The sequence below is a fragment of the Heliangelus exortis genome, chromosome 1 (assembly GCF_036169615.1).
Source record: "Heliangelus exortis chromosome 1, bHelExo1.hap1, whole genome shotgun sequence".
NCBI lineage: Eukaryota > Metazoa > Chordata > Aves > Apodiformes > Trochilidae > Heliangelus > Heliangelus exortis.
Window position 1 is genome coordinate 71,424,130 of NC_092422.1, and position 26,952 is coordinate 71,451,081.

Here is a 26,952-nt window from a genome sequence, read left to right on the forward strand (position 1 = left end):
TGAAAAGCACTTTGGAAGGAATACCTGTTTCATACTGTTGTGTCAGCATGGGAGCTGGCAGAGCTGCTCCTTCCCTCTGAGCAGCGCTTCACTGCAGTGCTTTTTGGAGCAGACTTATTACCCGACTGCCTGCTTTAGTTATGTCCCTCATTTTGGATGGGTCCTACAAGGTTTGTGACATCAAACATTCAGGCAGAGTGTGACAGTCTCATCAGCTGATTCTAAGAGGCATCCACTTAGAAGAACAAATCATCACACTGAAAATGCTGAGCAGTGTTTGTTTACTGGCTGTAACAGCACTGCACAGTGTGGGTTTTGTACAGAAGCCCAAGTTAGTGTGGTTAGCAAAACAATGCAGCTTCTTAAGGCAGTGCTCTACCCGGTCCAGTTACACTTCAGGAAAAATTAAATAATGTGGAACGTAGTGTGTCTTGCTCTGCTGAAGCTAGGATGAGTACCTCCTTCCCAGTGGGGCCTGGAGATGTAAGCGTTGTTTTGTTATTCTTTTCATCTAGCAGAATCCATCTATCCTGTATGCCCCATTTTATTCTTAAATTATAACTTCTGGGGACAAGGATTATCTTGTCTCTTTTTTTCGTCTGGATTTTTCTAGATTTTAATATCATGCATATAAGACTCAAAAGTCAGGACTCCTAGGCAGAAGCTTACTAAATATAACGATACAGTATTATTGATCAGGACTTCCTGTCTCCTGTTGTATCTTGAAAACAGCTGGCTTGATGGGATGCTTCTGAGCTTCTTTAAAATTATATACACCAGCTTGTAAGTCTGAAAAGAAGAATAAATAATTCAGATGAGGGGAGGAGGTTTTGTGTATCTTTTAAAAAAATGTTGCAACAAGGTGGTTTGAGCATGCAGCCCATCTAATGCAATTCTAAGTATTTTTAAAATAGAAAACTTACGAGATAATATTAGTGATGTTCTGCCTTGCCAAATAAGTATTTCAATGGACTAGTAATGTGGAGCTGCTTTGGAGAGATCTCTGCTGGCATTTTAGCTGCACAACGTAAATGCTGGGATGCCGATGTTAGGCCCTCAATCTGACCTGCTGCAAAATGTTTACAATTTTGCATTCTCTGTGTTCTAAAAATGGAACAGCTTTCACAGTCTTTTATTCTCATAAACTTCTCTCTTTCCACACAATCAAACCCAGAAATCAGCTGCTTGCTTTGCTGTGCTGACATACAAGCTGCTTTATTTTTCTATTGCATCAGTAATAGGCTTTTCCCAGATTGTAATGGTGCTCCATTGACATAATGATGTTACTCCTTCTTCACACCAGAAAATGGTGAAGCCTCTCTGCAAATTCTGTGGTCTTTACAGTGAGATTATGTAAATCAATAAAATTATTCAGATTAATAGCTTTAATTTTTCAGCACTTCAAGTTTTCTTGAAATAGAATATACATTTACAGTGTTTCTGATGTAGTGAGTCTCTCTGTCTGATATATCCCCCCTCCGGCCTTCTGTATTAGCTCAGCTTTGAAGTGATAGCATACTGCAAGCATTCTGACTTCCATGGTGGGCTGGGAGAGAAAAATAAAAGTTTCAGGGCTTTTAAGCCCTTTTCAACAGTACAATATTAGTGTATTTTCAGTAATACTGAAAGGATGCCTCTGCATATCCATGCGAAACCAAATACAAATACATTTAAATTGCAAGGTTTTGTTGAAAAATGTGTCAAGAATGAGCACAATACTGAAGCCCCTCATAGGAAAAGAAATTTCACTTGTCCTTGCGTTTCACTGTCCTCTTGCCTGCATTTGGCATTGCTTCTGGGCATCAGCAGTGAGTGTTCAAATGAGGGAGTCTGAAGCATACCCAGAGGACCAGAAGTCACAAGGATGTTGACAGCTCCAACACAGAAAAGAACTTGTCTTAACTAATATTCTCACACATGGATTTTCTCGCCAACATTACCAAGTAAATTCCATAGAGATGCTCATGTGTGCACAGAGGCTTAAACAGGCTGCAGATGGATTTTATTTTATTTCAAATAGTGGTCTAGATTGAGAACCCCAGAGACAGAGTTTGATTTCAAGTTTGAACCCTACTCTCTCTTAACTGATGGGGGAAGAACCCAACAAAATTAAAAAGCAAGTGTGTGGTGTGTTTTTGGTTTGCTGTGGTTTTCTTTGGCTTTTGGTCATGGGATTTTCAGTTGCCCTTCATTTGGGGTGCCTTTGTGTCGCATTCCTTAGTCTAGGTTGTGAGACTGACAGCACATCCCCAGCATTTTATTGCTGCCCTGTTTTGCAGTTCAGTTTCATAGTCATAGAATTATTTTGATTGGAAAAAAAAACTTCGAGATCATCAACTCCAGTCATTAAGTTTGTTGCCCTTTGTGGCTTGGTCTAAACCACAGGGCTCTGTGGGTGCTTCTTTCATCATACCTCATGTCATTTGGAAAGGTGACATTGGAAAAGGTGGGTCCTTAATGGTAAAGAAAAAATTTCTGCTCATATGGGTAATGTCTTTGCTAGGCAGGAAGAGGTCTTGTAATGGAGACAGGTCCACAGATCTGAAGGTCAGACCTATTTTTTGATAGTCTGGCCACCAGAATTAATGCTAAAGAGGAAATGTTATTCGTCCTTGCCTGTCCATTTTGCCAGTGAAATACTGCCTGGCTTTTATAATTTCCTTTGGTGGGAGCTACTTTTCACTGATGATACCATTCCAAGGCTAAAGGTTATTAGCACCTTTTGGTCCCAGGAGCACAGCCACATTAGCATTGTGCTATTAACAGCAGGTAGCTGAAGGCTTTTTTCCCTCCTACAGTTGTGGTTTCAGACAGGATTAAGCTTTATTATATTCTTTGTGTAACAATACCGAACATTTTATTTTAAAAGTCAGCATACATCTACTGTAAGTGAAAAGAGGCCACTTTTATTATAATGTAGCTACTCGGGTTAGTTTTTTTGGTACATGCACTGGAAGGGGTTTTGTTTGTTTGTTGATTCTTCTGTTAGCTTTGAATCTGTGAGGAAAAAAAAAATGAAGTGTGTTTTTTCTGGAGCATAGATTTTAAAACTAAGGGCACATGAGTAAGTTAACCCTGGGCTAACAAGTTATTTCAAGTTGAGAAGAGAGTGGTAAATTAATCTGCTACTTTTTAACGAGATAGGAGATTAGAATTCCTGCATAGATACACTTGTCTGTTCCTGTGTGTGCTAAGTTATAGGACATGCACAGAACCTCAGCCTCAAAATGCAGTTCTGTCTTGGGGTCCAGCTTGGGGAGTCATACTGCAGTCAGTGATGATCACAGCTGTATCCATACTCAAAGGCAAAGAATACAGTTTCCCAGTTACGACAGGGAGCAGAATAAATATTATATCATGGATGTTCTGAGGTAGATCTTATCTACCTGTATTCCTGATAAGAGTCAGCAGTGAAAAAGTTGGGATTTTTTATCAGTAAATTGGACAAATTTGATCTGTAAGTAGCGGAACACAGAAAGCGTGGAGCACAATAATGTTGTCACTAGAATCAGTTTTCATATTAAGATCCATGACCTGGATTTGGACCTCAAATTCAGCAGTAAAAATCTGGAATAGTTTAATTTGTAATTTGTTTGATTCTCTCCAGACATACTTTCCTCTAGCTGAGTGCAGACTCTGCCAACCCACTCCAGGCTAGATTGTTCACCTGTTCATCCACCTATGCACATGTTCACCCACTGACACAAATTTGCTATGAAAACAAAAGACATGGCTAGATTTTATAAAAACACGCAAATCTTGAAATTTATAACTTCTGGCAGCCATGACAAGTAAGCAGCGTATACATTAGCAGTCCTCAGAGTTATTTGGTATCCTTTCTTTATATAATTTCTTACTGTACATTTTTTAAAAATCAGTCTTCTTTATACTTGTTATTTATTACTCATAGCATTACTATGAGTTCACTACTAAGCTCTTATTTTCATTGGTGTCTTCAATATTTTAACACAGTAACTGTACGTGGTTTGTTTCCTTGATGTAGATGGTTTTGGTGCTTGTGTTGTGGGGTTTTTCCCACCTTTTTTTTTCCGGTTTTATCATCTGGAAATATTATTAAAGACATTATATACCTCTTCTTCATCCAAAGACATGGTGCATCTGTGGACCTTCAGGGCATATTGCTGAGGCCATCTGGTTTTCAAGGGAAGTGGGGTTGGGGGAGGAATGGGGAAGGATTTAAAGCAGAAGGAGATATTAGGTTACTTATTTATTATTTGATTAAGGTTTTGTTTTGCTGATGGACAAGGCTGATTGGTACTTTGTTGCAGGGTTTGACTTTTTGTAGTCCTTGCTTTTTCTTGGCTGTTTTTCTGCTGTTGTTGCTTTGAAGTGGTAATAGGTTGGGGAAGCTCTGTGTTCCTGTGTGCATCAAAATAAACAAAGCAATATGGCCCCAAAAGGCTGTGAAGTGACCAGTGCTGCTCTCAGTACCAGCATTAAATACCGTTGGTTTGAGCCCTATCCCTTCCCTCCCCTTCCATTTATTGTGAAATACACTGCAATGCATAAAAAGCGTCAATTTTCATGTGTTAAAAGCTGTTGCAGTTCACTTAACCAAAGTGTTATGCATGAACTGAAAATATGGCACACACTTTTTAGGAGTCTTTTAAGTAAATTCACGGGATAAAGGATTTGTTTCAACTGAAAACAAGAAACAGCTTGGTTGTAAGTAAAAAATTTGAACTCACATGTTAGAAATAATCTTCTCTAAATTAACAAAGAGCTAATTTAAATTAAAGCAGAATTTCCCACATCAAATTATTGTGGCTTCTTATATATGCGTTCTGGGTGATCTGTTTTAAACCCAGAACAAGCATCCCTGGAGGGGGTGGGGGTGTGGTAATTGTAGGGAAATTTTCATCCCAGTGCTTCTCCTCAGGGTGCAATCTCCCATAATTGCCCCCCTGTGAAACAAAATCTGCCCCCAGTTCAGTGGTTCCAGCCCATAGGCACATCTGATAACCTGTAGCAAAGCAAGTGTCTGTGTTACAGTTATGAGACTGATTATCTCATCATATGCTTCTGTATTTAATAATGTCCAAAACACTTACTAAATATTCAATTTATTGTCAGTCTCCTCAAAGGATTTATTTCTTCATCTGGGCCACTGTATTTTAGAAGGACATAAGCCAGCTGAGTAGTACACTTTCCTTTCAAATAAATCAGTATATATGGAGAGGAAAGTGTAGAAGAAGCAATCCACCTTTGTGATGTTTAATCAGTTCTTGAAGTTGGATAAGTACACAAATGGGAGGACAAGAAACCCTCTAAATCGATTGTGATTTCTTGGGATATTTTATATTTATTTAAAGTGTTTTATCGGTACAATGTGTCATTACAGTCTTTCTCCTATGCCTTTTCTCCAATTTCTTGTAAATAAGCTACACATTTGAGAGTGAGGCAACAGAGTTTTTAGAAGCATAGTGCTTATGTTAAAAGCTTTCTTTGGTGTTTTCCTTGTAACCTAATAAAAACATCACAGAGGCTTACCTAAAAGAAAAAAAATTCTGACCTGTAAATTTTATTTTATTTTTCTTTTTTGAAGAGGGCTTGACTAATCTTGATTTTGTTGGCTATTGTGGAACAGCAGGCTATTGTCTTTGCCTCTTTGCCTTGGGATTTTTGATACCTGTGATCAAAAGCCTTTCTCACAAAGCCACAAATGGTCTCACAGACATTCCACCCAGGGCTCATAGCTGCCCGAGTTAGAAAGCGTGTAGGGCTGTGTAGCTTTTCTTAGGAAAGCATGTTAAAACAAAAAACATCTGTCAGAAGAGCTCTTTGTTTGGAAAGCTTCTTGAAGCTCTACTTGGAATTTCCTTCCTTGGTGGTGGTTAGGTTTGTGCAGTAAACATGAAATGCCCAGGAGTGGTGTCACCTGGGTTCAGCATCCGAGGGGGGTTTGGAGGTGTTTGAGAGACCAGGCTTTCAAAGGGTTTCATGGAGCTGTGAAACGTGGTCTGAATACACTCTGATATGACTTCAGTTTTTGCTTTTTTAAACAGCGTACGGTAGAATCAGACATAATATGAACGTGGACAAGCAAGGAATCATGTTATGTTCAGGAGACCGTATAGTACAAAAAATTTAACACCTAAGATTTTATTTTACAAAACTGAAAGCCTGTACCCTAGATTAATTTGTTTGGCTCTTCTTCTGTGGAACAGATCGTCACGTTCTTCATATTTTAATATGCTGAGTTCCTGTGTACTGCTTTTTTATTCATTTAGAAATGCTTATGGAATTGTAAATTAAGCTATTTTCTGGCTCAGACATCAATGAGATCATAAACTAAATTTCAAGTGTAGAGCCAAACCTTATTCTGGCTACCTCTGTAATGTTAACGGAATTGCAACAGGTGTGAAAATTTTTGCATGGAAAAATCTTGATTACTTTGGTTAGCCGTAACAGAGAAAGTTTGTTTGACTTTCAAGTCCAGAATAAATTTTCAGGATGTGAATCTGGAATAAACCTGGTAGGTTGAACAGATTCAGTGACAGGGCACTGGAGTCCCTTAAGTGTAGCCATACTTTCCATTCTTTTTGAAGGCATATCTGAAAGATGAGCATGGATTAAAATCTATTTGAATTTAAGAAGTGATATTTTTTTCTCATTAGAATAGCATATTTTGATTTTTTTACCAAAGCAATGTTTTTCATAGAAAATGTTCCTCTTCTCTGTTCTGAAGAACAGTATGAAGGACCTTAGTGAAGTGGTTTGATGGATGTTTATGGAAAACATTTTCCTGATAAAAGAGGCAGCATGAAAAGAAGCATGAAGATTACTGTTTGGAAATGCAGTGTGTAGGCAAGGGCACTAACATAATGCAGGAGGTGAGAAAAGGCCTATGAAGAGCCCTAAAAATGAAGAAAAAGAAAAAACAAAGCTTGCTTTTGTGGTGGTAGTGTGATTTAGTGGTAATTAGATATATAATGCATAAACTTCATGATTAATGAATTGCTTTCAGGTGTTATATAGATTCTGGCACAGGTTTCCCAGGGAAGTTGTGGCTGACCCTTCCCTGAAAGTGTTCAAGGCCAGGTTGAATGGGGCCTTGAGAAATCTGACCTAGTAAAAGACCTTTATCCCCATGGCAGGGGTGTGGCACTAGATTTGTGAAGATCCCTTCCAACCCAAACTACTCTGTGATACTGGATTCTATAGAAAACTATACTTAAGTAAATGTTGGGATTTTTCCAGCTGGAGATCTGGAATAATATATAGGTTAAAATAATGTTATCAAGGGTTACAAGTCTGTGTAACAAGATGGATCTGATTTTGACAGTACTTAACAAAAGTAGTAGTGTAGCAAGAAAGGCTGCAGAGCAATAGGAGGAAAGAGTACTGAGTGTTGAAAATTATTCTGGAGTTGACAGCCAAAAGTCACATAAGAAATGGATGATGATCCTGGACTTCATTGCAGAGGAGGCAAGTCTGGAGCATCGTGTAACTATTAATAAGTGATAATTAAAATTACTTTTGAATGAGATTCCCTTGTGAGTGCACAATAAGGCAGCTGAAGACAGAAATTTGGAATCCCCCAATTAAATATAAAATACAATTAAGTGAATAGGAGCAAGTAAAACAAATGTTCCTTCCATATACTTTAAGAAAAAAATTAAGAAATAAGCAGCTTCTTTTTCAGTTGAAATTGTGGTTATATGCAACATTCGTGTTTCAGCCACTGTTTTTTTGGGGGTTTTTTTTACAGTAGGATCAAATTTCAAAAGTAGAAGAAACAATATACTGAAGTACTTGAGGAAATGCTAGGACTAAAATAACTTGCCATCTTCTGATAAATATTTTACATCTGCAGTTTATGTTGGCTGCAAAGGAAAAAGCTGCCATTTCACCGTTTAATGAGTTAAATGATATACTGAAATGAATTACATCTCCATTAAGCAGGAAGGAATTTTGTGCAAACCCATTATGTTTACACGAGAAGCTCCATTAAATCGCGTAGGTACTAACAGTGAGTAAAATAAACTGTATAAACATGGAAGCAGATTCATCTGGATTTTCAGGGTGATACTGCCTACTCTTTGGAAAAAAAAATACACACACACACACATATATGAGAAAGGAAATTAGAACACTATATTTCTAGTCCCTTAGCTGTGTCCCTCTTACTTACTGACATAGGTTCTTTTGGGTGGGATCGTCTCCCTTAACCTCTTGGTTTGCACAGCCATCAGGTAACACAAGCATCTCTCTGCCCTGCAGCCACCCCCGACCCAGGCGTAGCTGCTCCCAGCTTAGAGCCTCTCCTTTCTGGGGCAGAGTCTCACCCATCAGGTGTATCACACTCCAGAGGTGCCTCTCCTGACTTTGGGACACCTGTCTGTTGTACCTGTTGAAAAGATGTCAGCCCCGTTCTTCGCTTCTGCTGCATTTCAGTGACCTAACTGATTGACTTCTTATTATCCCTTAAATACATAGTTCAAAATAAAGCTGAGCTTGCATTCTTTTTACATGCATTTTTAGTCAGTGATGCCTGCTTGCCAAGGTTTTTATTTGTCATAATTAGTATCTGATGTTACGATCTTTCTGAAATTAAAGTAAACTACAATAAGGTACTTTCTAAGAGAAGAAAACTAAGTTTTAAGGCAGAGGGAGGACACTGAAGTAATAAAATGGGTTTACTGTCAAAGGAGATCCCAAAGCAAACAATACTAGGAGAGTGTTTAGTCAGTGTAGTCCTGGGAGGAGCTGAGTTGCTCAAGGCATGGTTGTAACTAATTTTTGAAATGCTACAAGTGTAGTTCACATTATAAATAACCATATGTTCATTAAATAACTGAAGAAGGAAAATCTGGGAAAAGTTTGTCCAGACATTTATAGTTTTTTTTAAAGGGCAGTTGATCTTTTCCATATGATTTTCAGACGAAGAAACTATTTTCATCTCCTGAGACTGCTCATTGTTTCTGAGAGAAGCAGTAAAAGAAAAGAGCAAAGTTATCATCCAGCCTTAAATGCAAAACATGAAAACATTTGGGATTTAAGCTGACTGTTCATTGCTTGACATATATCGCTTTTCCTCTATAGCAGAGGCCTGTAGCAAAGCTTTGCTGAAAACTTAATTTAGCTTCTTTTCCCAGAGTCCGAAGTTATGGTTCAGCCTGAATAGAGAAGAATATGCATTCTGCCTGCCAAACTGTAGAGCTGTTGTTCAATACATGTTATGCAATTCATCCCCATTGTAAAGATTGTACTGTTTCTCTATTTCAAATTTATTATTCAAGCATCATCCTGATGTGTACAAAAAAGGATAAGCTTTGTAAGAGGAGTATCAAATGAAAGTGAATAAAGGAAGAGCAAGAGTAGTTCACAGTGGAAAAAACTGGCATAGATACAGATTACTTTGCAAACAATATTGTAAATGTCAAGTAGATTTTGACAGCTGGTAGGTTGAAGACATAATTTAAAAAAAAAAATAAAATTCCATACATATAAAGACTGCCTTGTAGCATGAAGAATTGGCACACGGCAAAGTAAGAAGGTGAGCGGCATATGGGGCATTAAGGCAGCTGAGTTCTTTTGGAAACTGGAGGCAACAACTAGGCTTGTTAGACAAAGACAACTATAATGGTGGCATGTGGTGTGTATTTGTTGATTCATGGCATAGCAGTCTACAGTAGTTAAAGGAAGATTCCTCTCATGCAGTTTCCCATCCCAGCCAGAGCCTCTGTAATACAGAAAAGGGAAGGTGTGACATAAAAAATGTCTGGAGAAGGGGAGAAGGTGCCCATCTAACAGACCTGTCTGTGTGACAGTCATTTTTGGTGGAAGGGAGAAATAAGGTCTTCATACACTGATCAAAACTGTTAGACCTTATAGCCAGGTGGTTTATATTGATGTCTTTAGGCATGGTCAATTTTTAAGCAAGAATTAGTATTTTTGTCAAACACAGTTTTAAAAAATTACTTTGTATTTATACATCTCCTAAATTTCCCATAGAAAATCAAGATTGGAAGGTGTAATACTTACATTCTTTAAGTCTAATTTCTGTATCTGTTTTCCTGTGTATATATATATGTATATTTTGCTTTAGTTCAGGTTACAACTACACAGAAACTTGTCTGTGACCCTACTAAGGAAGAGATTAGTTTGGCAATGTAATTTATTTTGGGAACTGAGCTGTCCATTTATTTCTGTATCTTCGTCTTTAGTCTCTTTCTTGGATTTCTCAGGATGCTTTTAGTATAATTGTACTTACCATTTCCATTTTTAAGATATGCTTAAAAGATGTGCTTAAAAACCAATGTTATGCCAGAATAAAAGTACTGCCTGACACACTGCATCTGCTCTGGGCAACTGTTACATCATGAGTGTGTTTTGCTGACTCACAAATCAGTATGAATATCTTAAAAATAAATATTTGAACTTTCACTAGAAACGAAACATTTTATTTGCAATTGATTGTAAAATCATGGCCTGTAAGTCCTGTTAATTCCTATGCAGAGTTGGGAGCCCTGAATTCATTGTTTTCATTGGTCTAATTAAAATGATAATCAGACAGCATTTGCTGCTGGAGTTTTAGAGAAATTAATCATCTCAACTGTGCACCTTGAACTGGCTGAGTAGTAAACCCACATTTGGCAACTGTAGCTTTTGGAGCAGGTGAAGGGCTTTTCTTCATTCCTGCTTAGCAATTCAGCGAACAGCTTAAAGATGAGAAACTGCTTAGGGGATTACTAGGCGGGAAAGCCCCTATTTTCTCTCTCTTAGTAATTTTGTTAGAAAACTTAAGAAAGAGAGGCTGAGATATATCTGGTTTAAAATCATGGAGGACATAAGGACCAGAAATATTCAGTCAAGTTTTGCTTGTTACAGATAGTTCCTCTTATATGTATTGAATTGGTTCGAAATGCAGAGCTGTTTAATTAAATATTGCTAACATTTCACATAAACTTTTATTAACCGATAAACCATTGTTTCAAAAGATATTGCTGTGTTTAAAGGATGGAAATTTTTTTAACATTTTAACGGAAAGTTTATTTCCATTTTGGCAAAACATGTGGCTCTGTATATAAGAAGGGGTCATTCGTCACTTTCTGTCTAACTGGTGTGTAATCATAGTTAATATAGATTGGCACAAATTATTCCGTAGGTGTGTATGTAACACAGCTACATGGTTACTAAATTGCAGCATTGAGTTAGTGTAAAGATTGGGCTTCTATATATATTAATCAGTGTGTACCAAGAAATTCTGGAAAAATAACTGAAATATCAGTGTTGTAAATGGTTGTGGGGCACCCGAATCGTTTTGGCCAAGATCCACGAAACACACAGGGTGTTGGCCAAAGTGAGGTGGGTGAGCTCTGGGAGGGGGAGATAACAGCAGCAAGGCACCATTTGCACCCCTGCAGGAGGAGGTGAGGCTGGGCACACAGCTACTGCTCGGGGCACCTAGAGAAGACCATGGCTGTTGTGGCTGTGGCTGCCTCTCCTGCCTGGCTTCTTTCCTGCCCAGAGGTGTCCTGTTCCTCCATCTAGTGCCTTCCCGGGACAACCCAGCAGCACAGCTCTGGCATGCTGATGTCCCTTCTCTGTCTTGGGAGCCAGAGGTCAGCCACCTTTCCTTGAGGCTAAGCAGGTCCTGGGAAGGGACGGAAGAAACTGAGAAAACCCAGGTTTGTTTGAAGTTGTTTTGCTGTTCTTCCTGTGATTCATGAATCCAGACTGTGTGCAGTGTAGAATGTTTTCTGGATCAATTTGAGGAAGGTGCTACCTGAAGCAGGTTTCCTAGGTCTTGAAGCAAATCTTGTTGCAACAGAAACATTGAAATAAGTTATAAATTAGATATAGACTGTACAGCTTCTCTTCAGGCTACCAGTAGTACTGAGGGGAAAATACTGTTCTAGCTTCTTGAGAAGTTGAATTTCAGCTAAGTGATTCAGAAAGTATAATATCAAGAGTAATCTTTTACTTTAAGTGTTTTCAATATACATGCTGTCTGTTCCTTACTGTTCAAAGTTGCCATTGTAAAACAGTAAAAGTGTGCATGAGTTAAAGTTAAATTAGTGTGTTTTATAAATACCAGCTCTTTAAACATGAAATGTAAGAGGCCACTGAGAACAGAGAAGGGGTAAAGACTACCCAGTTTTCCTCCTCTATGTCAGTGGTTTGGGGGTGTCATCATCACTGTTAATTTATTTATTTAACCAACTGAAATAGCTGTTTGACTTGTGAGTTAATTTCTTGGCCTGGTAGGAGGTTTGAAGTGCTTCTGCATTCAATACAGGAACAGTTCATCAGAAAGGAGGAGTTGTTGAATAGACTTGGAAACTGTGTCTCCTTTTCTCTGAGTGGATCACGAGTAGAAGCACGGTGGCAGGGCAGCCACCCCTTCAGTGCATCTTCATTGGTTTTTTTTGACTCTCAGCCTAGGATTGCTCTTAATACCCTATTGACTCATTGCAGGAGAAGAAAAGAATGAGAAACTATGTAAACATGTGGCCAGTTTAGAGATTCTAGACAATCCTCAATTATTTGAGACATATGTTTTGCGCTGAACAGAATTCAGATAGTATTTATTAAATGCCTTCTTTTGTTTATCCTTCCCTTTTACAGTCACTTGGTAAAAATTTCCGAAATGCAGTCAAATGTTGAGTTTTCTTTGATCCCTGGAACATGTGAAGATGGGATATTTAGGAAAGAAAGGAAGAAGAAGTGGCTGTTGGTTGCTGTCAAGATGTAACAAATCTTGAAATCCATTTGGATTCCTCTGCACTTCTGTGTGTGTATTACGTGTTCACAAGGCTGTGTGCACAAATGGTAGGGTGTGTTGTAAAATACAGAAAGGTAGTCTGCTGTTATCAAGAGGAGATCTCTTTCCCTTTTGCCTTACCCCTTCTGCTTTCTCCAGTAGTTTCCCAAGCCTAATTCTCTTTTATGAGATATTGATTAACAGCCATGCTGAGTCTACGACTGTGAGAAGGACTAAAGGGTATTTAATTATTCAACTAGAATGAAGTAGAAGACAGTGCAGCAGCAGCTGTAATGAAAGACACTGGCACTTCATCTCCAAAATATAAGTTGTTCAATAATAACCCAGCAATTCTGTCCCCTTGGTCTGAATGATATTCGTAGAACTCCAAAGACTGGATTTTTGTAGAATGTGAGTGAAAAACAGTTTTGTATTCAAGATCATTGAGTATTTTGGGTATGATCATAGGCACAATGCCAAGTGATTACACTCGCATGAAAAGAATACCATTTTATCAGAGGCTTAATATTCCTAAAATGAGATTTTCAAAAAGGAGGACATGCGCAAGAGTGTTTCTCTGGGTAGTTTTTGTCACCTCTCCAAATTGTACTTCTGTACATGTATGTGAAGATTTCACATTTGTTGAATACACTCGTATGTGAAAATGCCCATTTTGCATGCATAGCTCCAATGTGCAAATGTATTGTAGAAGGATTCATGTATTTGTCTGCTTTTGGCTTTGAATGCTAGAATTTTTTTTGTACTTGGAACAAGACATATGAAAATCAAGGACAGGTTTGCATTCAACTACTAGATTTAAGACATCTAAAATCACAGCTAAATATTTTGACCCATGATGTTACAAGGGTACCTGCCACAAAATTACAGCAGGACTTCTTTCTGTCATTAATGCGCCACTAAAACATGTCCAGGAGTGTTTCAGTACTGGTACCATAAAGAGATCCTAGAACTGTAGGTTGCTGGGGGCTGGGAGAATACCACTGTGTCCTTGCTTTGATCATTCGTTCTTCATTAGATACCTACTTTTGCCATGGCTAAAGAAGAGATACTGACTAAAGTGGAAGTTTGACTTAATGCATGAAGTCTGTTTCTATGGGCTTTTAATTTTCAAATTGCATTTTAAATCATTGAAATATTGTGTATATTATTCAGAATCATGTTTTGTGGAAAATGTAATGCATTTATAGTTTAAGATGCCTGAAAAGAATGACTTACATAAACGGGAGCACAAATAACCTTATACTAGGAGACTGTAAGTTACATTTTATCTGGACTGAACTGTAAGAAACATCCTTAATAGAATCTGGTTTCCTAAATCGGAAAATAACAATAGTCCTGTTTGGATTTTTGCTGGCATGTTTTTGTTCAACACTAGGAGCAGTAGCACTGTGTCCCCAGAGCTCTGTGTTTCTGTCTTTAATACCCAAGAGCTTGGATGTTGGATCATTCATTTACTAATGAACACAGAAAACACCAGTATGCTGATGTATAAAAGGGTTTTGGTTATGTGTGTTTATTCTCACTATTCAACTATGGATTAATTTTTTCCTCTTGTTTTGGGCGAGTAGGGTAGAAGGGATGGGAAAAGAGAATGCTGTAGCTAGGTCTCCATTTTTGAAATTACCTTAGTTTTTAAAAGTAGCCCTCCTTACAGATTAAGATTCATCAGAGCAGAATTATTTAAGAGGTGAACTTTACTGTGTCTGGCCAATAGATCACGAACCTAAATAATGCTGTTGTTTTACTCATTAAACCTAGGACAACAAGGTTAACAATGTTGCAGTTGCACAGCTGCATATCTATGTATGGTCTCATCAGAATGAGATGATGTAGTATTGTTACAAAATATAATAATTTAAAAATAACTCTTTGTTGCTTCCACAGCCAGACCTTAATTAATTGATATGTGATCAGGATAGTTGAAGCCAGTTGCTAAATCTCTAGAGTGGATGATATCTGTCCTGTCCTATGCTGCCCAGTCCTTTAATATTATCCTTTAATATTTATTGTTTAATATATGTCTGCATGGATTTTTTTGAGCTGATACTGGGCCTACATTCTGGGGGTTAGTTCTGTCATTTCACAAGTAACATCTACTCATAAAACACGTTTAATTTGTATTCGATAGCATTTGCATGAAAATGGTTAGAAGAAGTTTCTCAACAATATAGTGTATTTATTGTCAGTCAATAAATGCACAGAAGCACTTGGTTCTATGCATAAATTCCCTACCATGATAGAAATAAGCCTTCCAATGCTGTACCTTTCAGTTTGATTAGTATTGCATTTACTGAATGGTTAAAGTTACTCAGCCTTTGGCCTTCAGCCGCTGTAGCACGCCTCAGGTGTCAAGTAAATTGTCTCCAAATGCACTGCTTGCCATGTCTTATTGCTTAATTTATTCTTTGAAAGAAGTTTAGTCTCTAGTAGACAGGCACATCACGAAGCAAAAAAGCATTAGACAGGGGCAAAATATTAGTCTTGTAAAGCCCTTTCAAATGTCGAGTCACTTATCTTTCATAGAAAGTAATAAATATTGAAATTAATGGCATGCTTCTGCATTAAAGAATTTTGCAGAATGTTTGCATCTGTCAGCAGACTCCTAATGAAGTGCCCCTTCAGCAGACCCATGGTGGGTCTGCATTTCCATCTGATGATAATGTTTTAGCCCTGTTTTCCTGGGAAAGAACAAGCACAGTGCCTTGGTGGAGGGATGCTTGAAAAATCACCACTGGATTAGAACATACTCATCACCTTTAATGGCAGGGACAGTCTAGAGTGTTTTTTGTAGAGTAATGGAGTCAATATAATTTTGATGCTTTATTTTTAATGTAATGTTTCCGAAAAGTCACACCAGTACCTTTTTGGGAACCAAGGTGCTTTTTCCATCTGAAAACACCCTTCAATTACATAATTTTTCATAGCTTGACAGTTCACAAAAAAAATCAAGGAGAGACAAGAGGATTATTTAACCTCTCCATGATGAACTTTGTTCTTGCAGAGGATACATTGCAATGCACACAACAGATACCACTTAGATATCAACCGTGGTTTATGTTGCCAGAACCACATAGTAGTATTACCTAGTGCTAGATACCTTGATATGTTGCTCTTCTTATATTGTTTTCTATTATGTTGTACCATGTTTGGTGCATGAGTTAAGGCTTTAGGGTGAACTATCATTTCAGATAGTACAAAATTATTTGTCAATTGGCTCTTCAATGAGACTATTCTATTATATCCTGCTGCATTCCAAAAATAGTACATAGTCTCTTTGCCTAAGCCTAGACTAATAGAACATGCAGTTTAAATAAATAAGACAGTATGAAGACCCTTGAAACCCAGTAAAAAATCTTTAAATTTAGTGACAAACTGGAGCACATAAAATTTCCAAGTTCAGCATGCTTTTGGTAGTCCTCATTTCATAGCATCAAATCTTGCATGTTTTTATCTTGTAAAACGTGAGTGGGCCTGAACGCAAGTGGGTTATGGACTGATTTCCAATATTAAAATGTGACAATTATAATGTACTATTTTATTTGTTTCATTTGCAATATTTCTTTTCAGGTCTGCCTGTTGTACAAACAGCATATTCAGGCTAGTCTGCTTGAGAATAAATGAAAAGAATTTGTCACAAGGAGTCCCTTTTGTTCGTGGTTTTCAGTGTGTTTTAAGGAGATCCATGGGGTGTATGTGTAATGATGACTTTCATATCAAGCATTTTCCATATTGCAACCATTAGCAACCACAGATAAATTTAATCATATTACTAAAAAATACGTAAATCTGCACAGAATACTAATAAAGTGAATCATGAATTTTTAAGCTCTCAGAGGCGGCTCTAAAAAGAAATTGATTCATCACTGTGTTATAACAATATAACACCTTGAAATAGACTTTGACTTGGGTGAACAGTATAAGATAATGATTCAATATCAATACTGGAAGGCCGTGGTCTCCATAAAGCAGTTCTGGCTCAGTATCAGGTTTGGTGTTACGTTAATCACTTTAGGATCACTTGGGATCTCTTATGTTCATCTTCTGGTTAACTCGGTGCACTTGCAGCTGTGTATGCACTCAGCATATAAATATATGAAAATATGAAACCCGGCCCTGAATTTTGAGAGTTTTTGTTGGTTCACTCATCTGTGGCAAGAAAATTAGACCTACTTTAGTTGTTTAGTAAGGAAAATAAATGTTGAGACATTTCTCCAGACTTTCACACATTTTTTTCTCTCTACTTGGAGGGAGGAAATAATGTTTCCACACTTTGATACAAAAGGGTTGTGTAGAGTTTTTGTGTATTACAGAACTAATATAATGATAGAGAACCATGGCGTATGCCTCTAGAAGTCTTGGTGCTGCAGCTGGTGGGCCCAGAACCATAAGCATGGTTTTGCAATACAGGTATTGATATGAGAGCTACTCTATCACTCAGTAAATCCTGAGCCATCTTGCTGCAGAAGACTGATAATTTATTCATTTTTCCTTGATTTCTTTCTTTTTTTCTTACACTTTTTCTCTGCAAAAAATATGATGTAGGGAAAAGGGCAGCAAAGCAATCACTAATTCTTTATGAAAAATTGTGTAGAAGCAACAGTATTGTGCAGGCAGTGTGCTTACTGGAACTACAAGTAAAAAAACCCATCACCTATGAGCATAATATTTAGGACTCCAAAATAGTTTAAAGTAGTAAGTGGCAATAAACGTATCTAAAGAAATAAACAACAAATGCAGAGATAAATGTTGTGGCATCTTAGTCAAAATTAGATTTCACAGAATATAGTGATGTAGAATTGGGAAGTCTGAGAGATTGGTTCCATTTGCTTTTCATGTTCGGCTCTCATGTACTGAGTTTTCTGCACTGAAAGAAAAATATGAGTCTCTAGAATAATCCAGCTTTTCATTTTATTTTGCAGCCTTGTCTAAGCAGACGAATAATTCTTTAAATGGGAGATTTGCCAGCTGAGAGGAACCTAGAGGGCAACAAATGGGCAGTGATGACAGAATGACTTGAATGCTGAGAATGTTGTTTTCATTCCAGACTGTTTAAAACTATATTTGTCTAGTGGAAGGTAACATGTTACACAGACAGATAACACAGGAAATTTCCTAGGCTTTACACACATACACACACACAGCATAGTATTTCTATTTTTTTTCTGTAGTCTTAACCCAGATAAATAACATTGCAAAATCTTGGGTTAAAAAAAATAGTAAAAAAATAAGGGTAGAACACAAAACAGTGAAATCAAAGCAATTCTGCCTTAAGGCTGCAGAGATTTCCTTATCTTATCCTGCTGTTTTTAGGTATTGCAGAACATATGGCTTACCTTAAGGGGCAGTCCCTGAACAGTGGGAGATGTTGCATCCCGTCTGTGCTGCAGCAACTGGAGGTGCAATAACAAGGTGAATTGAGGACGCCAAGATGACTGTGTTTAAACTCATTCATTGCTGTTCTACTGAGGTGGTGTTTTGGTAGGGGAAGTATTTGTTTTACGTGGGTTTTTTTTTAGCTGCTGTGTTATGTGCCTTATAAAGGTTTGAACGCGGATACTGTTGGAGAGGTGATTCTTCTGATGTTACTTGGCAGCCTGTTTCAGGAATTAAAGGTTTTGGATTTTAGGTATTTGGAAAAGAAATGAAAGGAACAAAACCTAAGAACAAGGGCAGTTCTCTGTATCTCCCTCTTTATTCTAGCAGCAGCTGAGCTGGCTGAATAGACTCCTGTTCCCCACTGTTCACAACTATGCAGCATTTCTCCCACAAGATTTAATTGAGCATGTAGTCACTCTCTAACCTGATTTGTTAACTGTAATCTAGGTTAGTTTAAACACTTTTTAACACCAACTCTCTGAACTCTTTTAATCAGTATCATTTTCACATAAGCAATTATTCCACAGATACTGTAGGGCTGCAGTGTTCAGCAGTATTGTAAGGGAAGAGTGATTATGAGAAGCAAGGGAATAAGGCTACACCAGTGAAGCTTCACTCAGAACAAGAAGCATGACTGCAGCCTAAAATTGCAAACTACAGTGGATAAAATGTGAAATACAGCTAGGCTTTGTGCTGCCCTGGTGAAATTTAACTTTTTTATACCTGTCCTCCAAAATTTCTAAGCAGAGCTTCCAAGTCTCTTCGCCTGTACCTCATAATTTTAGTAAATAATATGAAAAGCTGGGACAAAAAAAAAAAAAAAAAAAAAAAAAAAAAAAAAAAAAAAAAAAAAAAAAAAAAAAAGATCTAAAAGATCTAAAGTAAACAAAATCTGTAAACTGAAATTCAAAAAGACTCTTAATGATCCTTTTTTTAATTCCTGCTATCATTGCTATAATTATTTTTTTACTTCAGTGAGCCTTTTGCTATTAGGTTGCTCTTTTCCTGCTAATGTAATACAATAAAACCACCCATTTTAATAAAGACTGAATATTCATACAACCCAGCTTTAGGCGTCAGTATCCATATACATATACTTAAATTGGCATCAAAGTTAAGTGGCATCAACATCCCTGACATGTTCTATCCTGAAATAAAAAGGTTCTGTTTCATTTAATATAGTGCAATAAAAGCAAATACCCTTCTATAGAAATACGTGCTCTCACTTTTCATAATTTCCTCAATTTGCAGAAAGAGAGTTGTTTCCAAGATGAAAAGACTGACATGGTTTCCAGAACTGCAGGCCGCATCTTTTTCGTTTTGAAGTCAATGATAATTGCACTCCTCAGACCCTGGGAAAAATCACCTTACAGTGCTGACTGAAGTAATATCACATACTGGCTGTATAAAACTCAGTGCTATAAAATTTACATGAAGGTGTAGTGTTACATTAGGACATACACCTGGATATGTAATTCAGATCATTGTCCTGATCAGCATGGCTTTCAGAGGTCCTTAATCTCTCACTTTAGCATTTTGAAAAAACAGACCTAATGTACATTGAACAGAGCTAGAAGAATTTACTAAGTAAAGTTGGTGTACAGGCAAGCATTAAATGCTGTGAGACATTTCACGGTGGAATAATAAGAAGCATTTTCCTCTTTCCATTCTTGAGCTCTTTGGTCCGTGCAAGTTTTCAGAAAATTATGTTTGGAGCAACCAACTCAGGACCTTTGGACTTTCATGCTGAAGTAGCAAGGCCAACAAAACTTCAAGGAAAAGGAAAGCAACTTGACTTTGCCATTTTCCACATTTCAAAATTCCTTCTGCTCCCCAGCAAGTTTAACTTAGTTCAACTAATTAGTTGGAATTTTGAGCCTTGGTGTAGTGGTTTTGCTTTTGTTTTTTTTTACTGTCTTTTTTTTTTCCCAGTAAGTTAATTACTGACTCTTGATTTAATAATTTTCATAACAGGCTTAGAATCTATGTCTGAACATACCATGAGATAAAGAATATAAACCATGTATTGGTTGATTTAGATAACCATTTCATAGTATTAGAATCTTATTGTGTGTCCCTTCAATAAAATACAGACTTAAACAGCCATTAAAAATACGTGATTTTATTAGCTAAGATACCTCTCAAAGTATCCATCTCAAAGTAGATGGAAAAGTGAGATAAAACTAAAGGTGGTTATTTATGGTATTCTATATTTATAAAATATATATATAATATATATATATATAAAATATATAAAAATATTTATAATATTTATATTTATGGTATCATAATTGCTTTAAAGCATAGAACATCATATATATTGTGATTATACTTTATTCAAATAAATTCAAGGAATCTATCCCAGTTTTGTTATACAAATAAACTTTTCTCATATATGTTAATTTAAAAGAGTTGAATTTGGTCTCAGTGTAGAGGCATAAATACCCAGGTTCTCCTGTAGGGCATATCATGATGAAACAGCTTGTATCAACCATCAGGTTAGTCATACTCACCAGTGAACTGGACCAAAACTTAGAAAAAAATTTCCTGTAACATGCAGATGATGATTTTGAAGGGTTTTTTCCTGAAATTTCACTTCTGCTTCTGACTCATAATTATAAGATTTTAAATAAAAGGTTCAAATGTGGCCAAATACCTAGATTACTGACCAGCTCAAAGGAGTCATAGAATATTGGTAGAGTCATAGAATGGTTTGGGTTTTAAGGAACCTTAAAATTGATATAGTTCCAACCTCCCTGCTTAGGCAGGGACACCTTCCACCAGGTTGCTTAAATCCCCATCTGGGCTTCTCAGGCATGGAAGCTGCAGCACTGGTGCTTCTTTACTACAGAGTCTGTGTGATGTTTGTTGGAGGATTTTTTTGTCTGCATGCTTGGAAATGCTCTCTTTTTTTTTCACAATTCTGTTTACTAAAGATGCAGTAATGTTTCTGCTCTTTTTTTATCTAGTGTGTTTCTTTAGCCAGTATTCTCAGCTTAATTTTTTGATATCCACAAATCTTAACTTACTACTGTATGTCACACGTTTTGATTGGAAGAGGATTGCAGGTCACATAGTTGAACTGTAATTTAATTTAATGTAAAGATTTTTTTACTCCTGTAGTTCTATAAGTGATTTAGGTAAAAAGGAAAAGATAATGTTAGAAGGTAATCTGCAATATTAACAAAAACATTCTATGTCTTTAGTCATTCATCTTCAGCTTTGTTATAGTTGCTTAAACAGCATAAACTTTGATCACAAAAAACTTCTCATGTTGGATATCTTTGAGTCTGTCTGAATTGACTACGTAAGTTTATATCTTTGTGTTTCTTATTAATTTTTTTTAATGTAGATAGCGCAACAAGTGTATATAATTTTAATATGGAGAGGTTATTATTGTAGGATCATATGATAATTCAGGTTGAAGAGGATCTCAGCAAGTCTCTGTTCCAGTACCTGACCCAAAACAGGGCCAGTTCTGGTATTAGATTGGCAGCTCTGGGTTTGCCAGGAGTCCAAAGGTGAACACTGAGCAGAAGTCATCTTGCAAGAAATTTCAGTAGGCTTTTCTAATGCTGAAGATAGTAGTTACTGAATATAAAAGTCTAATTTTCAAGTAGATACATCTTAAGTGTTCTGTTTGTAGATGGATGTATGAGGTTACTTCTGGTGTGCTTTTTGGAACAGTCATTTATTTGCACTCGTAATACTGTCTGCATGTTTGCAGTATCTGACTGCTTAGCATGCCATGTTCTTCCAACTGTACGCTGCCTGAAGTATGGCTCCAGCTGTAAGTTTTATTCTTAGATGATTCCTTTCTTCTCCTCAGCCTCTTTTTTTTTTTTTTTTTGCTTCTATAAAAAAAAACCAGAATTCAGCCAACTATTTAACTATAAAGCTTTTGTATATTTGCCCCTGGCTTAAAATAAAGGGTACAGTCTGTTTATGTAATAATTTTGGAAGTTCTTTAAAGGGATATTATTTACCTCAAGAATTAAAGAGCTGTCTCAAATAAGAAATAATTTCCAAGAAATTCAGTTTCACTGACAATATGGCAAGCTTTTTGTCCTGGTTTGAGTCAGGTTAAAGTAATGTTACATTTCCTCCCTGGCAAAGATGGATTCTCACTTAAGGAATTCATGACCATGATCTGTTTTATTAAAAATGGCTAAGAGGAGAAAAGATTTTTCAACATTTTTTCAACATTTTTCAAAAGCCTTCTTTTGATTAGATCTGATGTTCTGCTTAATACCACTGCCTTTCAAAGGAGTCTGTGGAAACAGGAGTGTGACATGCTGCATTTCATGTGAAAGCATGACTGACAAGTGTTGAGGTTCAATATGGTTTGGGGCAGCCCTTACTCAGGGTACTGTCTGCTCTTTTGTAGAAGTTGAAAATATAAAAAACAGATGAGATGAAGCTGGGAAGGAAGAGGCTGGCTTTGAATGACAGGCTGTTGGCTGGCTGATGTGCACGTGTCACTGTATCTGAGATGAGTTTTCCAGTTTCAGACCAGAGGGAAGGAGTAGGTGGAGAGAGAATGTGAAACTGAGATTTGTGCTCCTGGGATCACACGAAGGCATCTTCAACATCTCAGTATTTAATAACCTGCTAGGTACTTTACCAGGCAGTGTAAACACCTCTGACTGCATTTTCAGAAATAAAGTGGTAGCTGGGTAGCTGCTGTTCCTTGGCCATGTCCTAAGTTTCACAAGCTAAAGGTGTTTGCTTCTGAATACCTATATTTCAGTTACTACTTTGACTGCTAAATATTTTAGTATAGCTCTTGCAGTCACTCTTTGAAATTTAATTCATACTGATGGCTGTCTTTCCAGGTAGAAGGATGAGGCTGTGGTTTAACATTAGCTTGAAGTACTACTTTAAAGAGAATTTGTGAATGTTGACCATCAGCTTTAAAACAAGCATATTTGTTAGGCTCATGTATGAGTAGTACAAGGAGTCATTCCTACTTGGTTTATTGTTTTACTACATCAAGATTTTCAGAGTCCCTGATGAGAACATCCAGGGGATATAACCAGATTAACAACAGTTCTGTTCCATCTGGGGCCTAGTGATTCCAAGCCAGAATAATGGTTATTGACCACAGTAGAATGGGTCTAAAAGATAAGCACCATTTAAAACCCCTTTTTCTATATCCTCTTACTGGCTATTACCAGCTTTATCCCTTACTTAATTCTTGTCCCACAACTTGTTATAGAGGAAGCATAAAAGTGTAACATTGTAGAATTTTTTTTTTCATCGTTTAAAAGAATTCAATGAGAATATAGCACTTTTAGAATTATTACATTTCAACAGCATGGGCACCTAGAGAAGACCATGGCTGCTGTGGCTGTGGCCACTTAGCCTACAATCCCCAAAATTTTGTCCCCTGCAGAAGTCCACCTGTTGAGGCCTGTATGAAAATAAAAATCACAGGGATACAACAATGATAGGTTTCATCGCAAAATTAGAAAATTATGCCTAATAAAATGGAATTTTTTTTTTTTTTGTACTCTTAGAAGAATTCTTTCTAGCAGCTTGCAAAATGCTGCAGCAGCATGATGTTCAGTTCCTATCATTCAGAAGGTACAAGTAATAAATAGTATGGTGAAATATTGGCTTGATGGCTATAATCAGGACATCTTCAGGAAGAATACCCTGAAAACTGTCCTCTTACCCAAACTTCTGAAAACTAGAATGGCTGGAAGCCACTATGCTATGGTGGATATGCCTGCTTCTCTCCTCCCTCTAAATAATGCAGATTTTTATTTTGGAAACATGTACTCGGATAAGGAACAAACCAAAATGTTGGCTTAAGGAAAATTATTAGTAGAATGGGTCCATAGTACCAGTGATTCAGTCATCTGTCAGCCTGATAAATGGATTAGTGTAAGAGGTGTTCCAGTGTGGAAATGCAGCCCATAGGGCTTCCAGCTAATTATATTTAAGTTGTTTAGTACTGCTGGGAAGCAGCATCCAGGCAATTACTGAAAGCTTTGATGCAGTGTGCACTATTAGAGTGTGTGTTCAGAAACTCATTACCCTTTCGTGCTTGTGCTGGATGGATTCGAGGAAGCTGACATGAAACAGAGAGCAGGAATCAATAACTAGAAAGACATTTTAGTTAGCTTCTGATCCGTTTCCTGATTCAGCAGCCTCTAGCCTAGAGTGTTTCATACAATTACTGTAACGTTAGGGGAAAATACAACTTAAATGTAGTAATTATCATTTACATGCATCTGGTTACGGTGATGTGTAGCTGACATTTCACCCAAGATGAAGTTACAAAAGGTCCTTTGGGGACAAGCCACTCCCCAAATCCCCTGTGGCCTGTCTGGTGTGCCTGCTACCTCTCTCTGTTCCTGGTAAGTCGATTGTAGTGGTTTCTCCTAAAGCCTGACCTTGCAACACTTATTTATGCCTCTGCAACACCAAGATTATATTACCACAGTGCCTGTCATATCCCACCTTCAAAATTTCTTGGAAACTACAGCTAATCCAAAGGGAAGCTGGTGATGATATTAGCTACACATGTTAGATGTTGTTTAGGGAAACTGTACTAGCTCTGTCTTTGCCTCTGGCTGCCATTCCCATTACTGATGCACCTTGAGAAAACTGTGCATGCCCTGCATCATTCAGACAGCAAACCCATTCACCTGCTGCTCTGCAGTTGGGCACCTCCAAGGAGTGCATGCTGAAAACAATGTGCTGTTTGCACAACTGAGGGCCAGAAACATCAAACTTCATTTCTTAGGTTACAATACAGATCCGCTCAGGGCAAAAGTTGCATGAATTAATCTAAATATTGTGCCTTTATTTTTAAGCTTGCACTTTTAAATCAGTTAATGACGACTGTTGGGGCAATGCAGAGGAGGCTGCATTCTTTTTTTTGTTTTCTTCTTCTATTCTTTTGCCTGAGGTAGAGCTAAATAGACAAACGAGAGGATTGCAGTTCAGTGCAGTTCTGAAGGGGATAATTCTTTCCCACCTACTCAGTGTATCACTGACTAATAGTTAAATGCTTTTCACTATGTTTCCATCACAGCAGTCCTAGACATGCTGTGCTCCTTGTTTCGTGTTTTTATAAAGTTTAGCATAAGTCTCATGAGTTACTGTCAAGAGAGGCTATTGGGTTGTTGGTTTTTTTTTTTTTTATCTGGACTTGTTAATTAGAAAAATAGTATTTGGTTTGCCAGAGGGTTGGTAAAATAAGTGTTACACTTTCTGATACATCTTTTCTGATATATCTTCCTGATTAAAAAAAAAAAAAAAAATCAGAATTGCTGTGTTGTAGGCCACAGAATCCATGATTCCATGTACTGTAAAAAATTGTCTTATAGTACTAAGCATTTTAATATTGGTACCTGCCTTGGTTACTGAGAGCTAAGGTTTCTGTAGATTCATTATTATTGCTGAAAGCACTGGCCTATCAAATAATAGTAGGTAGCTCATATATCTCCTGTCTCCAACACTATTACATGTGATAGAAAATCTACTATATTGAAGTACACAGCTGAAAAAGAAAAAAAACCTAAAGCTGTTGAAGTGTCTGTGCAGGCAAAGCATTGACGGTGGTAAATAATTTTGAGAGTCAATGCTGGAACTGTGGCTTCCAGACTGGCTCTGAGAATCATGGTATTGAGTTAATGTTTGGGATGCTAGAACTTAATTTATGTCCAGAGGACCTGCATAAAAGGGATTACAGATTAGAGCCAAATTAACTAGATCATGCTTCTGGAATTCTGAATTTCTTGATGTCCACCAGCTTTGAGAGAGTTAGTTGAGATGATACATGTGAAAAGCTTCCACTTGCAGTTTTGTCTCCCTTGAGACACTTGCTTCAAAGTGGCAACCCAGGCACCTGAAAGAGTGCAGTATTCTGGTGAGAGGCTCTGAAGTCTTAAGTATTCTAAGTTTTTCTGGGAAGACAGGGGTTATTTTTGAGATTCTTTTGTTGCTTTGGCTCATATTTTACCATGGGAAAACTTATCACACTAGTATTTGGATGAATATTTATTTCAAAGTTGACTCTGATTTCTAACTGACTCATGACTTTGCTTCCTTCATCAAATCAGATTCATCTGTGGTAGATTTTAAATCAACCAACTCTTCTAACCTCCTTTAGAGGAGGCAGCTGTGGGGGAAAGATAGATACATAAATGTCTCTCTCTAGACATGAAATTTTTTATCATGTCAAGCCATTAAAATAATGTTTATTTACTCTGTAAGACCTTAGGGCAAATACATTGATATGCAGGTGTTGTGTGGGTTATATTGAACACAGGTTACAGTTCCAGTGCATAGGTACTCAGTGGAAACACCGTGGAGGAAGTCAGCACATTGTGTTATTTGTGTCTGATCTTGGACAGCTGTGGTTATACTGCTATGATTATATTCATATATAATGCTAATCCGTAAAAAAAAAATAACAACCCAGCACATTAGCAGAAGCTTTGCAAATGCTGGAATGTTTTCTTAACACCTTTTACAAATTGCTTTAGAATATACATTTTAGGTTACTTTTGTGCATAAGAGTGGCTTAATTATTGATGTCCTATTGGAATCTTCCATATAGTCCAGGTTTACTATGAATATATTCCCCTGAGGATTGTTTAAAAATATTAAAGCTGTTTAGCAATTTGAAAGAAATCAAAATATTCCTGTTGTGCACAAGGTATCCTGCAGTGTTTTCCCAGAGATACAGTGGAATACTTTAAAAATGCTTTTGTAGTTTAGTGTCTGTTGAAGGCAGCCTATTTACCATTTAAACTCTATTGTGCCTTAAAAGCCAGAAGGGAGGAGAATAATAGATTAGTCACCCAACT

The 26,952-nt window shown here is 37.2% G+C and overlaps 1 protein-coding gene across 4 annotated transcripts in view; it reads left to right on the forward strand.

The window, feature by feature from the left end:
- Positions 1-26,952, forward strand: part of TBL1X (transducin beta like 1 X-linked) — a 199,025-nt gene that overhangs the window by 74,562 nt on the left and 97,511 nt on the right. Inside the window, exon 1 of one of the 4 annotated variants that reach the window (XM_071747842.1) lies at positions 11,420-11,654. The exons of the other annotated variants lie outside the window; for them this stretch is intronic. The gene's annotated coding sequence lies outside the window, so the exon portion shown is untranslated. Of the gene's footprint in view, positions 1-11,419; positions 11,655-26,952 lie in introns of those variants that run through there. 4 annotated transcript variants of the gene reach the window in all.